This window comes from Rhamphochromis sp. 'chilingali', assembly GCF_963969265.1.
Source record: "Rhamphochromis sp. 'chilingali' genome assembly, chromosome: 19".
Classification (NCBI taxonomy): Eukaryota; Metazoa; Chordata; class Actinopteri; order Cichliformes; family Cichlidae; genus Rhamphochromis; species Rhamphochromis sp. 'chilingali'.
The window spans coordinates 1,380,001-1,394,289 of NC_137946.1; positions in this window are offsets into that span (position 1 = coordinate 1,380,001).

Genomic DNA, 14,289 nt, shown 5'->3' on the forward strand with positions numbered 1-14,289 from the left:
GCTTAAGGCAACAGATATGATCTACAGTTTGATGAATTAGGAAAACCAAAGCCAACGAGGAAAGTGCTGCTGAAGTTCTCATAGTGGATTTTACTGCACTTACATCCCTTCGGCTCCTTAGCCTGAGATTTCACTTCAGATATCAGGATTAAAGGCCAGGACCGTAAAAGTACAACACATGTACCTATTTCGATTGAGCAGTGATTCAAGGAGTGATCAGACACCTAAACAGCAGGAGGAACGCGTTCTGCTTTTACTAGCATCAGCAAAGTCCTTGCATAAAGATCTACCATTAAATTTAGCAGCTGTCCTCTTCAAGGTTGGCTCCTCGTGAAGTGTTTATGTGTGTTTAGTTATTTAGCTAGTTAGTATATTGTATATTGCAAAGCCGGGAGAAGCTTTGTTGTAATCCTTGTTTGCTGTGACACAGAGGGTCATTTTGCTTCTTTATGCCCTAAATAAATAAAAAATATAGCAAATATTAAAATGGGTCAGAGAATAAAATTGCCTTTGGTGTAGCTGCTAGTAATTCAGAGTAATCTGAAAGGGGACATTAAGGACCAAGAAGATGCTGTGAGGGACTCCTGCTGGGTGAGGGCCTGATCGCTAATAATGTTTATAGATATTCGTGTTATGAAAATGCGTAAGGAATAGGACACCTCCAGGTTCTGTTTGTTGTCTGAGTGCTATTGGCCCATTAGCATTTTGTTAGCTTCTTAACATGCCCCTGCATTCAAACAGTGATTGATGGACAGAATAAACTATCTGTTCTTCCTATTTCCTTAGCCCGAGGAAGTCATGCGTCTTCAGTAATGCGTGGTAAGCTTTTATATTTCTGTGCTAATGTGACCATAAACCTGAAGAGGAAGTAGTCTATGTAAAGATGAAGGTTACACTTGCACTCTATGAATATTTGTTCAAATAACCTTGATTCACCTCTTTTTTAATGGGTATTGGATAGTAAGTCTTACATTATAAAGCTGTTTGTTAATAACAACACTACATACTGAGCTGACGGAGATTCCTGCACCTGAGCCCTGCACAGATAGCACCGCTTTTCCTGTTAAAGAGCTTTTGTCTCCTCTAAAGTCTGCCTTGACGCTGTACAAGCATGAAGTCAGCCATTGTGGTAAAAGGAGGTTAATGTAGTGCGGCTGTGAGAGCTGTTCCCCAGCTCTGTCGTGCTCTCTGTAATTGTGTTATTGCACTATGGAATTGTCAGAGGACTTGTACTGCTCCAGTCAAGACATCTGAGCCAAGTCTATGGAGGGAGGTTAACTTGACATATAAATTGCTATCTGCCAAGATGAATGGGGCTCACCAGAGAGCAGATGAGGAGAGCAGTGACCTGACATTGCTTCTGACAGACTCCGTATATCCCCAGTCATCTTTCTCCCCTCCTTTCTCTGTACACGGTGCTGCTGCTGCTTCCTCTGATGTCTTACTGCAGCTGCCAGAGATTCTGTGGTAGTGCAGTCCTCCCATGCATGCTATTTATGCATGTGTGCATGCACAGCAGCATACCTGCACGCCTTGAAGTGACTGTGGCTTTTATATTACGAAATAAAAGGTTTTTCGCACAAGTCACATGTAAAACATTAAAATTAATGGAATGTGGTCAAACTAAATGTACTTTATTCAGTTTATACCAAGCATAATTTCCTTAATGATTAATTATTTTCAACAAATAAACCTTTAATTTGACATGTTTCTCTTTTTCATAATTATTGCTTCATTTTATGAGGGCAAAGGATCATTTTGTAGAGTGAAAAGCACCAAATATATTTACTGTGAGATATCTTGATGAGATCTGTTCCCTTTAGCAAAGATGAGCTTAGTTATGACTCTGGTCGAGTTGTGTTATACTTGTTGCCTGCATGCATCAATAATACTGAACATTACTCCACTGCAATACTGAAAACATCGTGGAGTAATGGGCTGATTAATGGCTTGATGGTTAAATGCTGAGGTTGAGACTCACACTCCTGAATTTGTGGCATTTGGGAAACAAAAATGTTGATTTTATTGTCTGTAAAGAAAAAAAGATCAATAAATAAATAATATATAAATAACAATTTGACAGTAAACATATGGCAACTTCCATCCAGCTGGGATATTATTATCAGGTTTTTAAGACTAAATGACAGCGGGATGCTATTATTATTATTATTATTATTATTATTATTATTATTATTATTATTATTATTATTATTATTATTATCATTGAGAAAGCTCTGCTAAAATCCTGTCATGTTGTTGTGGCCACCCGTTTGTTTTTTGGTGTCTTTATCCTGAACTCTTCCACAGCATTTTTAATTTCTCTTTGATATTTGGGCATATTGGGGCCCGATGATTGTAAAAACAAAGAATTACCAATTTTTTTTTTACCTGATTTTTGTTTCTAAGAAAAATGAGAGCCATATATGAGGATATTTGTTTAAAATGTTGATAGAACAGTAGCAGCAGAACGTCCTCGTAAGTGGATATCAGGCACTTGTAGACCAAAATTGAGTATTTTGGTCTAAATAACCCAAAATGTGACGTCCACATATGTGGACGCAGGTCCTAGGAGGTTAAACTATCCTAAAGATAAAAATGTGGAGCTTAGAGGTGAATAGAGTTTACCCTTAAACTACTGATAATTTCTTTGTAGTTGCTACATGTATCCACACACCTTACATAAACTACATTTTAATAAAACGCGACTGACCAAATTGTATTTACTACTTATTCTAGTAGGAGCTTGGAAAGAAAGGCGTCTGGACTTCTTTAAGTTGCTTGACGACGATTCATCTCATCCGAGAAGTTTCTTCAGTTCGAGGGTCTGAGTACTGAGTGGTGCATTCCTTTACCCAGAGATCTCCTAAAGAGTTGTAATCATTTACATCCTTCCATGTGGACATAAAAGTGAATATTATATTAAATGCAGAGCATTCAAAGACACTGGAGGACAGACCTACCCTCCTACCTTACAACAGCTTCTGTTTCGTTACTGTTTTCTTTAATGTCCAGCAGGTGGCGCTGTATGATAAGTGATGAAAGGAAGCCTGGGCCCAGCGCTGATGTATGACTGTTTTTGCAACACAATGCAAGACGAGGCAAAGACACACAGTAGATACTAAGAGAGCATGTGTGTTTATGAATCCCATACGTGTCTAACTGCTTATTGAAGCTCAACATTAACTACAGTAATGCCGTTTGGTCAATATGAGCATGTGTCTGATGCGAGGACAGCAGATTCTTATTATGATGAGCTGTCCTGAACAAGCATCACAACACTTGGAGTGATTTACTGGTCTGCGGAGTACCTGGAGTGAGTCCTGTGCTCCCAGTACACCTCCAGCCCACGCTGGCAGCCACTAAGGTTAAAGAGTCATTCCACATTGACCTCTGCGTCACTGCTTCTTCAGAACATCCACCTGTCCTCCACCTCCTCCTCTTTAGGTCTGGTAGGCACTGGCACAGCTTTGTCCCTGTGCCCGTGGCACAGCTGCACACTTTCTGTTCTGTACCTCTTTCATCTTAATAGATGAGCTTCTGCCCAGCGACTACAGGAAAATAAATAAATAAATAAAACACCCTTATCGGCCGCGACACGGCTCCTCAATTGTCAATCTGATCGATGTGTGCAGCTCGGATCTAGGCCACTGCATTAGTTGCAGAGGCTCCTGGCCGCTCGCCGCGGATGCACATCACTGCTCACATCTTGTTGCTGTTGTGTTGTAATTGTTTTGTTATTGCGGCTCACACTGGCTATAGCACGCTGTCCATTTAAATGTTCGAATAGCACCAGACAGCCTAATGCTCACGACTTGGTACATTTCTTCAATGTCATCGTGGAACATCCGCCTACAAAGTATTTATCTGTACTTACTGAAATGGTTTATTAAGCTTTCGTAAACACCCTGTCTAACATCTCTCTTCGGCCTAACATTTATCAGCTATTTATAAGCTGTCAGAGTTAAGAAAGTGACCTGAAGCAGGCATCACAATGAGCTCAACGCAGACTAAAGCTGCTGCAGTCCTTTAAGAGGCACCATGATGTTTTCTATCAATGGCATGTAATGTCTCAGCAGAGGTCCTCCTCCTCCTCCTTTCTCTGTTTTCTCGGGGGCAAAAGCCTGAGTCGCCACGCCAGTCCCAATAAATCCTCAGCTGAGAGTGGCAGCAGCAGCAGCAGCAGCAGCAGGCCTGCATTCTTCAGGAGCTAGCACTTCCCCTAATCTGCCCTGGAGTGTTGGAGCAACAGTTGGCCTGCCTGGCAGGGATAGAGGGAAAGGGATAGAAGAGGAGAGGAGGGGGCTCCCTGGTGACCAGAGCGTGATGTGTTTGTGAAAACACTGGGAATGTTGGAATTGGATATGTTCAGACTCTCCCCTAAGTGGGCCTGGAGAGATGCAGAGGCTTATTTTTGGCAGATGTGTTCATTTGCTGTCCTAAACACAGAGACAAACAGAGCGCTTTAGCCTACCTGCCACACTTTCCTTTTTTTTCATGATGCGTGACACTTTGACCCCACTCTGGTGTGTGTTTGTGTTGGAGAAAGCAGAAGAAGGAAAGAGATGACGGGGAGAGGCATTGGACTACAAAATGCCTTGCAGATGTGTGCAGCAAGCCAGGAGACTTTGTTGGCAACGGGCAGATCGTAACTCTGTGCCGTGAACGAGTTTGAAAGGTTTCGTATAAAACACGCAATTCGTGAAACGTATTTGCACGTCTTTAAGCGCATCCTTGCTGAGAAGGCGATCAACAGACTGATTGTGCGACAGACCTGGTCCATGCAAGGTTTGGATAGCTGACACAGCCCGTGCAGCCTTTATAGAGGAGAACAGGCCCCCGTGAATGAATTCCTCTCTGCTGGTCTCTAGTTTCAATTGATTGCTTTAATTTGGCCTATAATGAGTGGGAGGCCTCCCGCCTGCAATTAATGCATGAGTATATGTGTGTGAGTGTGTGAGTGTGTATACTTGTAGGTTGTGTTTAATTACTGCAGTGGATGGATGCTGTGTGGCCCAGCAGGATCCTGCAGGAATGGAAAGATCCACAACTGTGTTGGCATCCACTGACACCTCAGCCCACATTGCATCGGTGCCAGGTCTTAATGCCTTCCAGTCTGACGGAGGAAGCCAGGTTTTTTCATTAGCGCCACGAATCCCTGTGTTTGACCTTGTCAACTGAGCTCTGAAAAATCCGGGGACAAAGATTTTTCAGAGGAACTCGGGGATAAGGTGTGTGGTCACGAAAATTCTACACGACCGACTGAAAACAAGCAATTTTGGTTTAGCAGGCGACGATCGATAGATAAAGAGCTTTTCCACAGGACTCGTTCACCCGTTCATTTATGGGTGAATGAAGTGCGTTAAATCTTGAAACTCAGGATTCAGTATCTTACCCGAAGATACTTTGGTGATTCGAGCAGCCAGGGATCAAACTATCAATACTTCGATTAGTAGACAACCTGCTGTGCCTCTCGAGTCACGGGCATCCCAAGATCTGTAGCATGTTTATCAAAGTAAAAGGAAAAGAGAAAAAGTACAGAGTATTTCGAGGTAGTACTCTACTACTTTAAGTGTTCGCTGTTCCCTTTGAACATTACAGTTTTTTCTGATTGCTTAAGCACATTTATTGTAACTATTGGCTAATTTTGCAAAACTCTTCACACAAATAAGAAAACCTGTCACCCAATCATCAAAACATTGTAGTTCTCTTGCAAAAGCAAACACAGCTAGATTAACTCCTCACACCTTCGTAAAAATGGTGTTTCCGTATCAAACAGTACACACAAGCCATCATCTACTAAGCACACAATGCGCCAACTGCACACTGATGGTATGAATACAAAACACATCTGGCTTTTGCTTCCTCTGTGCACAAGGTAGGCTATGTCAGTGTGAGCTCATACTTCTGTCATAGATCCATAAGCATAGAGGGATCCAAACTTCAAGTACATCAAAACAAACACAAGTGTTTATTTCCAAGTATAGGATTATTTGCAATCGCCATAATGACTATATGGGTTACTTGGTCTGCAGTGAACATGCTTCCTCTGTCCCAGCATCTGGTCATCTAGCAATTCTGTAAAATAACAATTTCAGTATTTTTACATCAATGGTATTGGTGTGTTTCTCATTGGCATATGGCAGTGCTACAAATCTTTGTGCGAAGTGACTGTACTCACCGATTCTCATTTCAAGATGTCCTTATGATGCCTGCTACAGTGTAGCGGCTCGAGTTAGGCTGGACCCGTTGGCCAGCTTCCCTCAGGGTCATTCCACGGTTGATTACATGGTCCACTATTGTAGCTCTGATGTCATCAGCAATTCTATTTCTTACTCTTCCTACCCTTCCTCTCCCCCCTCCTCATCTTCCTCTCCCCCCTCCTCGTCTTCCTCTTGCTCCTCCTTGTCCTTGTCGTCCTCTTCATCCTACTTCTTCACCTCCACGTCCTCTTCCTCGGCCTCCTCTACTTCTCACTCTTTCTGCTCCCTCCATTGTACTCCGCACACACAGCTTACCTGTATTATAGTGCTTAGGCTGATTGCAAAGTGAACCAATTATCTAAAAAAGTTTTCACATGTGAAAGTGTGCCAGACAGTTGGCAAATTAGTGTTAATGATAGCCATACATGTGTATACTTTTGCTAGGAGTGTGTTGGAAATTTGGTAATTGAGTGTTGTGCAGTGAATTGTGCCTACAGTTTTGCAAAGTGTGTGTTACAAAATTGCAAACTGAGTGCAAAGCAGTTTTTGTGCTTTTAGTTTTGCAAACTCAGTGAGTGGTTTTGCTATAAGTCTGAATAGTTTTGGAGATTGTGCTACAGGAATCACAGTTAGGGTTTAAGCATTCAGAAAAAACTGTAATCCTGCAGCAAGCGTTTTAGGTATGTGAAAATATAGTGGAGTAAAGGTGTGCTTGCCTGTGTTTGTCGTAATGCAAGCTTTTCCTTCCTATGGTTTGGTGGAGTGCATGTGAGTGCATGTGAGTGCATGTGAGTGCATGTGTTTCAGAAACTGTCGTCCGGGATCTAGAAAGAAACTAAGAGCGCCACCTCCTGCACTAAGTTGTAAAAACGGCGTGGGTCTGTTTATGTGGACTTTTATTTTATTCCAGCTGCAGAGTCTGTGCTCTACATTTGCTCGTCTCTGTTTTACACCCGAGCGTCTCGTTCAGAGACATGCGAACAGACGCGTGCAGAGCAGAGCAGAGGAATTTGAGGTGAAGACAAGTGTTCTTCAGAGTAAGACCTCTCAACGCCAAGTTTTATCATCCGTGTTTTTGAAATACAAACCAGGAGGAAGCAGCATGTGGATCAACCTCAGCGTGTCATAGCCAATCACTGCATTTCACAGCTCTAGCAAGGGCTAATATTTGTGGCTGGGTTTGTTCTGTTGGCTCTATACTGTACACAGCTTCTAAATGAAAAGGAAGAGAAAGGACGATGAAATGGATCCCATACAACCCATTTAATACTTGCACTCTGCTACATTTGAACTGGAAATGTGCTGTAGGTCACAGTTTTTAATCTGAAAGCGCCGTTGAGTTTATTTTTATATTCGGATGGTTGTGTCATTGTCCCAATAATTAAGAACCTCTCTTTATGACACAACAGTGGGCACATGATAACATTATAGAGATTAAAGCAAAAACAAATAAACACCCTTGTCACCCTCCCTCTGCCTCTCATTTGTCTCCCCATCTCTGTGTTTATGTTTTAATACAATCATGCTTGCTCATCAGCAGTGGAGGCCAGACATCTCTTCTCTCTGGGCAACAGCAGTGGCGGCAGCTCCCCTGGGGCACAGCGGGGGCGGCGGTGGGCTTGGTTTGTTGTGTGCCGCCGCTGTCAGTCTGTAGTGAATGCAAATGAGACTGCTCCCTCTGATAAACTCTCTGTGTACTCCCAGACGCTAACTCGAACTCTCGCTATCGCCCTCTCCCTCTGCATTTCTTGTCCCGTCTATCTCAAGGTCCTCGGGCTGCGCACGGCGTCCTCCACCTTTGTTTAAATCACGATAACAAGATGCACTTAGCACTCAACTGTCACACACGCACATCCAGTTCACGGTGGCTTTGTTACACTGCAGGCATGCTGATTGCTAAAAGATCATTTTGAAGGTTTCTGGTTTTTGTTGCAGGTGACTCTTTAAAGCAGGGATCCCAGTATGCAGTGCACCTTTTGTTCTTATCACTATTGATTATAAGATACAAGGGGTGCTTCTGGTTCAAGGGCTGGAGGGTCCGCTTATAGATAACAGGAGTAAGACCATTACCACCACACCACGCCTCTTTACCTTCAAATGAGTCTTTGATTGGATCTGAATTTGAATTTAAATGCTCCGATTAGCTGAGAGAGAGAGTCTCAAGCACCAATATCCTGTGGTTGTATGTGGAAAATACATTCAGTTTATTTATGCTTCATTAATAACAGAGTGTAATTATTTGTCAAAATCTCCAGTAGGACTAACCTCAACCTCAGCTTAATTATGTTTGATTTGTTTCATGCTAATTTGAAGTATGAAGCGAACTTCTTAATGGTGTTTCGTGTTTGATTGTGCTCAAGCTCCTGATGGATGCCATTTGTTTTTTCCCCAAGTCATTAAGCAAATAATCTTCTGTTGATTGCCCCACGCTAATTACACTCGCCAATGCTGGAGGCTTCCGCGCAGTATTGAACAAAACAGCTGCACAGGTACGTCTGAAGAGGCTTTAGCTCAGCTGTCTGCCTCTCCATATTTTTGGCATTGTTCATAAAGGTGACTTATTGTTTCCAGCAAAAGCGGGAATCATACAGCATCTTTTATTCACGGCTCCTCAGCACTGGTGACACGACTGACCTTGCATCCTAATGTATAAGCTGATCCCAGCAGACCAGCGTGTCTGGAAAGACTTCAAAAAGAAACAGACGCAACAGTATTATCAACTATTTATGTGCTGCACAGACCCCCAAATACAACGTGAGACAAGAAAACAGCGGTGGGGATGAAAAAACGTTGTTTTCCCTCAGCTGCTGGTTATTGAAAGCATACATCATAAAATGTGAAAAAGTACAGAAGCAGCGTTTTCACTGAGGCTACGCACATTTCTCTGAATATGTTAAATGTGGATGAATTACATGTACAGTATGTCTGTGTGTCACTCTAAACGTCTGTCAGCTCTTAACTCTGAAAGCCGAGTGATTTGAACCCTTCAGTAAAGGAAAAGATCCGCTGTGCTTCCCAAGAAGTTGAGTCAGCTTTAAAATCTGATCCCATCCTTGTACCGAGTGTGTTCCTCCACACTGTTCTCACAGGCCTGCAAAATGCTAGTATTAAGAGTGACCTCCAGTCATACCTGCAGCTGCTTCTGGAGACCTTTTGCATTTGCAAAATGAAACGGAGACGGAATAAAAAGAACGGTTGTGAAGCAGCATTCAGGTCAGTGAAGTTGTAAACTCAGTGCTAGAAATAACTAGACTGCTGTAGAGCTGAGGACTGCATGATAACAGTGGTGTCAAAATACAGGTTTGTCAAAGCACACACAGCAGCTACTTTACTAGGTACACCTGCCCAGCTGCTTGTTAACACACATCGCACAGCATCGTCTCAGTACGTGGTCAAGACAACCTCCTGAAGATCAACCCGAGCATCAGAAGGGGGAACGGCGACTTAAAGGACTTTGAACGTGGCATGGTTGTCAGTGCCTGACAGGCTGATCTGAGTATTTCAGCAACTGCTGAATTTCCCCACACAACCATCTCTGGGGTTCACAGAGATCTGAGTGGGTAAAATGCCTCGTTGATGCCAGACAGCAGAGCAGCACGTCCTCAGTGCTTTGACTTGGTCCACGTTTTGCTGACCTGTATCCATCGTTTGATAGCTGCTCACTCACCGTGCTGTCGTCTCTCCATCGCTCCACTCATTTGCACAGATTGAATAGTTAATTTGTTATCACGCTAGGTTTCACGTGGTTTTCCAGTGTACTGAAAATAATGAGTTCTTTGTGCTCAAGTTACACACCTCAGAGTGAAATCCTTCAAAGAGAGAATCGGTGACATCGAGGGAAATAATTTGGCTCGCGGTGAAATCATTTTCAGTCAGAATCAGCTGTGACGTGTCTCCTGTGTCGTCATAGTGACATCACAGCGCCTTTACATCGGGTCTATGGGATTAGCCTGAAATATTCAAACACATTAACACCCAGTGTAAAACACTCAGCATCTTTTTGTAGGGATGGGTATCGTTTAGGTTTTATCCGATACCGCTGCCAAACCGGTACTTTTGAAACGGTGCCGGTGCTCAAACGGTGCTCAAACCGGTGCTTAAAGAATGGAGAACACAAAATTGGTCCAAAAACCTCTCATGTTCAGCTGGTTTTTTGTAAAAAGATAACAATGTTAGCCTTTTCTGCAGCTATAGGGCATATATGGTATCACTCTTGGCTGGAAGCAGTGCTTAAACAATGGAAAAAACACAAACTTTGTCCAAAACCTCTCATGTTTAACTGTTTTCCACTTTTTCTTTGGTCATTTTAGCCTTTTTGGCCAGGGTGAAGGGAGTATCTGCCATCAAACAAGAAGACAGCAGCATGTAGCTATGATGATGTTTGCTAGTTCACCTTACATGCATTAATGTAATAACGTGGTTAGCCTACTCAACGTAAATTACACACGAACAACATGAAGCTACTCACGCAGAGAAGAACGGCTGCTGCTGCATCATCATCCTCATCATTTCTGCTACACTGGCAGGGCTAGGGGCCAGGACTCTCCTCTTCGGGGTTTTTGGGGGATATTGCTAACTCCGGGTCAGATAACAGGCAACCCACGCACAGTAGATGCGCTCGGTGTGAGGTCTCGCAGCAAGCTATCAAATACGGCGCATTTCTGGGCTTTTAAAAAAAACGCTATGCGTCGCCAGCTGTTTCATTGGATTCTTGGTGTTACCTCCTTTGACAGTATCACAGTATCAGCTTAAAGCACTTGTTGCTGCTGAGTTTGCATATTTTGCTGTGAAGTACAGCCAGACTTTTGACCGCTTCGCCTTGGACATTTTTAATCTGTAGCTCTGCTCTAAAAGAACGTACGTACCTGGACCCGCCTACTATCCTGGGAAACGTAAAATTATTGGCTAGAAGTGTATCACAGCTCAGGAAAAAAAGCACCGAAATAAAGCACCGAAATGTGCGCTGCTTTTCGGTCTGGTTACTACCGTTTATGTCAGAACCGGTGCCATCATGGCACCGGACACCGGTACCCATCCCTATCTTTTTGTGTGTCTGTGGTTATTTCAGCACACTTACTGGCAGCCAATTATCTTCTTTCATACAGTTCACACTAAAGGCAGACATATCAAACATTATACATGCGCCACACTTCATACATATGTCCACTGCTCTGTGGCTATAGCGTTACTTCTGTAAGAATGCTTGTTATTGCCCTTGGCCTCAGCTGTGGCGGTAGATATCAGAGATAACAGCTTTCTCTCTCCTCCACAGTCCTCGGGGACAAACACAGACTGATGAGCCTGGCCCTGGAGAACAGTGGCTACCAGGATAGTTAACATTCCTGTTAGTGTAGCTTACCTCTGTTTCAGATAAGCACTACTTAGTGTATTTATATTGTAAGATGAATCACATGCACTGGAATGGATTTGGAATGCATCCCAAAGACTGAGGATAATGCCTCCATGCAGATTAACTTGTTGTGCAAAAGGATGCAGGCATCTACAGCACTCCTGCACTGCTTTATAAATAGTCCGAGGTTGTGCATATGTTTGCAAATGAGCCCACACAGCAAAAATTGAGCAAATTAAGTGTGTGTGTGTGGTATGTGTGTGTTCCAGTGAACTTGTGCCTGCACGTTTGTCTGTGCACCTGTGTGTGTGTATATGTATGCATGTGTGTGGATGATTCTTCTTGCCCGGCTGGGTTTGTTTAACTGAATGTTGTTTCCTCTGAGACCTGGCCCATCCAGCGCCTCCAGCTATGGGCTTTAACCCAAGTTGCTGTGAGCTGTGTGACCCACCACATCAAATGCAGCACACACACACGTATCTCTGAACACACATCCTCAGCTTTAATTTATGCAATCAGCGCTCTCGATTTACATACATTACCATGGATCATACATGTTGAGGCTTCTTGCAAGGTCACTGTTGCAAAGCTCCCCTGTGTGAACGGATGATACCATGTATGATAGCTGCAACAGTATATCACCGGTTTATCTCAGGAGCTGCAATGAGATTTGACACTGCACTGCGCTATATGCTACTATCCCTGCGCTGTCCCCGCTGCCTGCTGTAAACGCTGAAGATACGTGACATGCATAGACCTCATTATCATATAATTGCAGGGCACAGCAGCGAGGATGTCTCTTTTTGCACAAGAGCCCTTAATAGGCCTCAATAGGCCCTCTGTTTCCTCTGTGGACGTATGTAATGACATATGTGCTGGTGAGTGCTCGTGAGAGTGAGCTGGACCCAGTGATGTCTCTCTCATCTACCTCTCTCCTTTCCTTATCCCTCCCTCTCTCTGAAGTGGTTAATATGCATGTCCGTGGACATGTTCCTTTGGCTTCTGGCTTCCACTCTCAGCACGGCTCCCTGCAGGATTGGACATAGTGATAGCAGCAGGTCCAGCCCCACTTTCCTCTTTGTATCAGGCCACTGGAAAAGCTATGGATAATTCACCTCTCCTCACTCCCCTGTCTCTAACTGAGATGGATGCAGATGAGCCTTTCTGTACCTCTCGGTGTGTATGTGCATGCTCGTGCAGGAGGCGGTGCGCCTTAAGCAAGAAATGGATTGGTCTGTGTCTTTAGACTGGGCCCTGGTGAGGCAGGCGGAGAGTATAATCTGATTTAAAGCATGTCAAGGATTGTGAATAATTTCCTCATTACCCCCACCCCTCCCGTCATTTTCAGGGCATATTTAATTTAACAAGAAGAGGGCTGTTTGCACTCATGTGGTTTTGTGTGTGTGTGTGTGTATTTGTGCGTGTGCCACATCTGCTGAAGATTCTCTCATATCGTCCTGCTCAAGGAGGAAAGAATCACTCGCTCTCTCTCTCTCTCCGTCTCTCACTTTGCCTCCCTCTCCGACCCCCTGAGAGCTACAGCTGTCACAGTGTCACTTTTCCCATCCATAATTGAGGACTGTGCACTGCACAAAGCCCATGAAACCATGTCAACCACTTCCAGTTGCTCCTGTTAAATAATCAGGCAGAACCAAAAGTGCCAGGGGGAAATATGCACATGCAGCTGCCTGTATCGCTGACTTGTGTAATCAGTTCTCAACTTACTCCTCCTCCCCCCCCCCAAAACCAAGATTGTTCGCTCACCTCTGAGGCAAATCCTGTTCTAGACTCGTCCAATACAAGAGCCTGAACACCAGCATTCATTGGTTCTCAGGGTTGAAGGTGGGCGTGGCTTACTATGAGCACTGTTTTATGTAATGTGTTTCCTCGATTTACCCTCTACATGTCTACACTTTCTTTTCCTTTGCATCCAACTCACCCGTGCGTCACACCCAAGCAGCTCCCCTGCTTACATAACTGTCTGCTGCCTTACCTGCCTTTGTTGTCACCCTGCTGTGGTAAGCTATTGTTTTTTCCAGCCATTTCCGACTATTTGTATCTGGTTAAACTCTGGATTTGGATCCTCCTCCTTCTGTTTTGTTCTACACCACATGACCATGACGGAGTCTAGGTTGAGCTTGACAACAGCCTAAGAGACACTAAGAGAAATGTTTTGTGTAAGAAACATGTGAAAAACTGAGGCTACATGCTGTTAGTTAAATGCGCTCAGCGACAGATCATCAGAATTCCTGTATCAAAGCAGAAATTCTCGCATTTTGTGTCTGCACTGCCCTGTGTGTCTGCACTGCCTTGTGTGTCTGCACTGCCTTGTGTGTCTGCACTGCCCTGTGTGTCTGCACTGCCTTGTGTGTCTGCGCTGCCTTGTGTGTCTGCGCTGCCTTGGGCTGCACCGCCTTGTGTGTCTGCACTGCCGTGTGTCTGCACCGCCTTGTGTGTCTGCACCGCCTTGTGTATCTGCACTGCCTTGTGCTGCACTGCATTGTGTGTCTGCACTGCCTTGTGTGTCTGCACCGCCTTGTGTGTCTGCACTGCCTTGTGCTGCACTGCCTTGTGTGTCTGCGCTGCCTTGTGTGTCTGCACTGCCTTGGGCTGCACCGCCTTGTGTGTCTGCGCTGCCTTGTGTGTCTGCACTGCCTTGGGCTGCACCGCCTTGTGTGTCTGCACTGCCTTGTGCTGCACTGCCTTGTGTGTCTGCGCTGCCTTGTGTGTCTGCGCTGC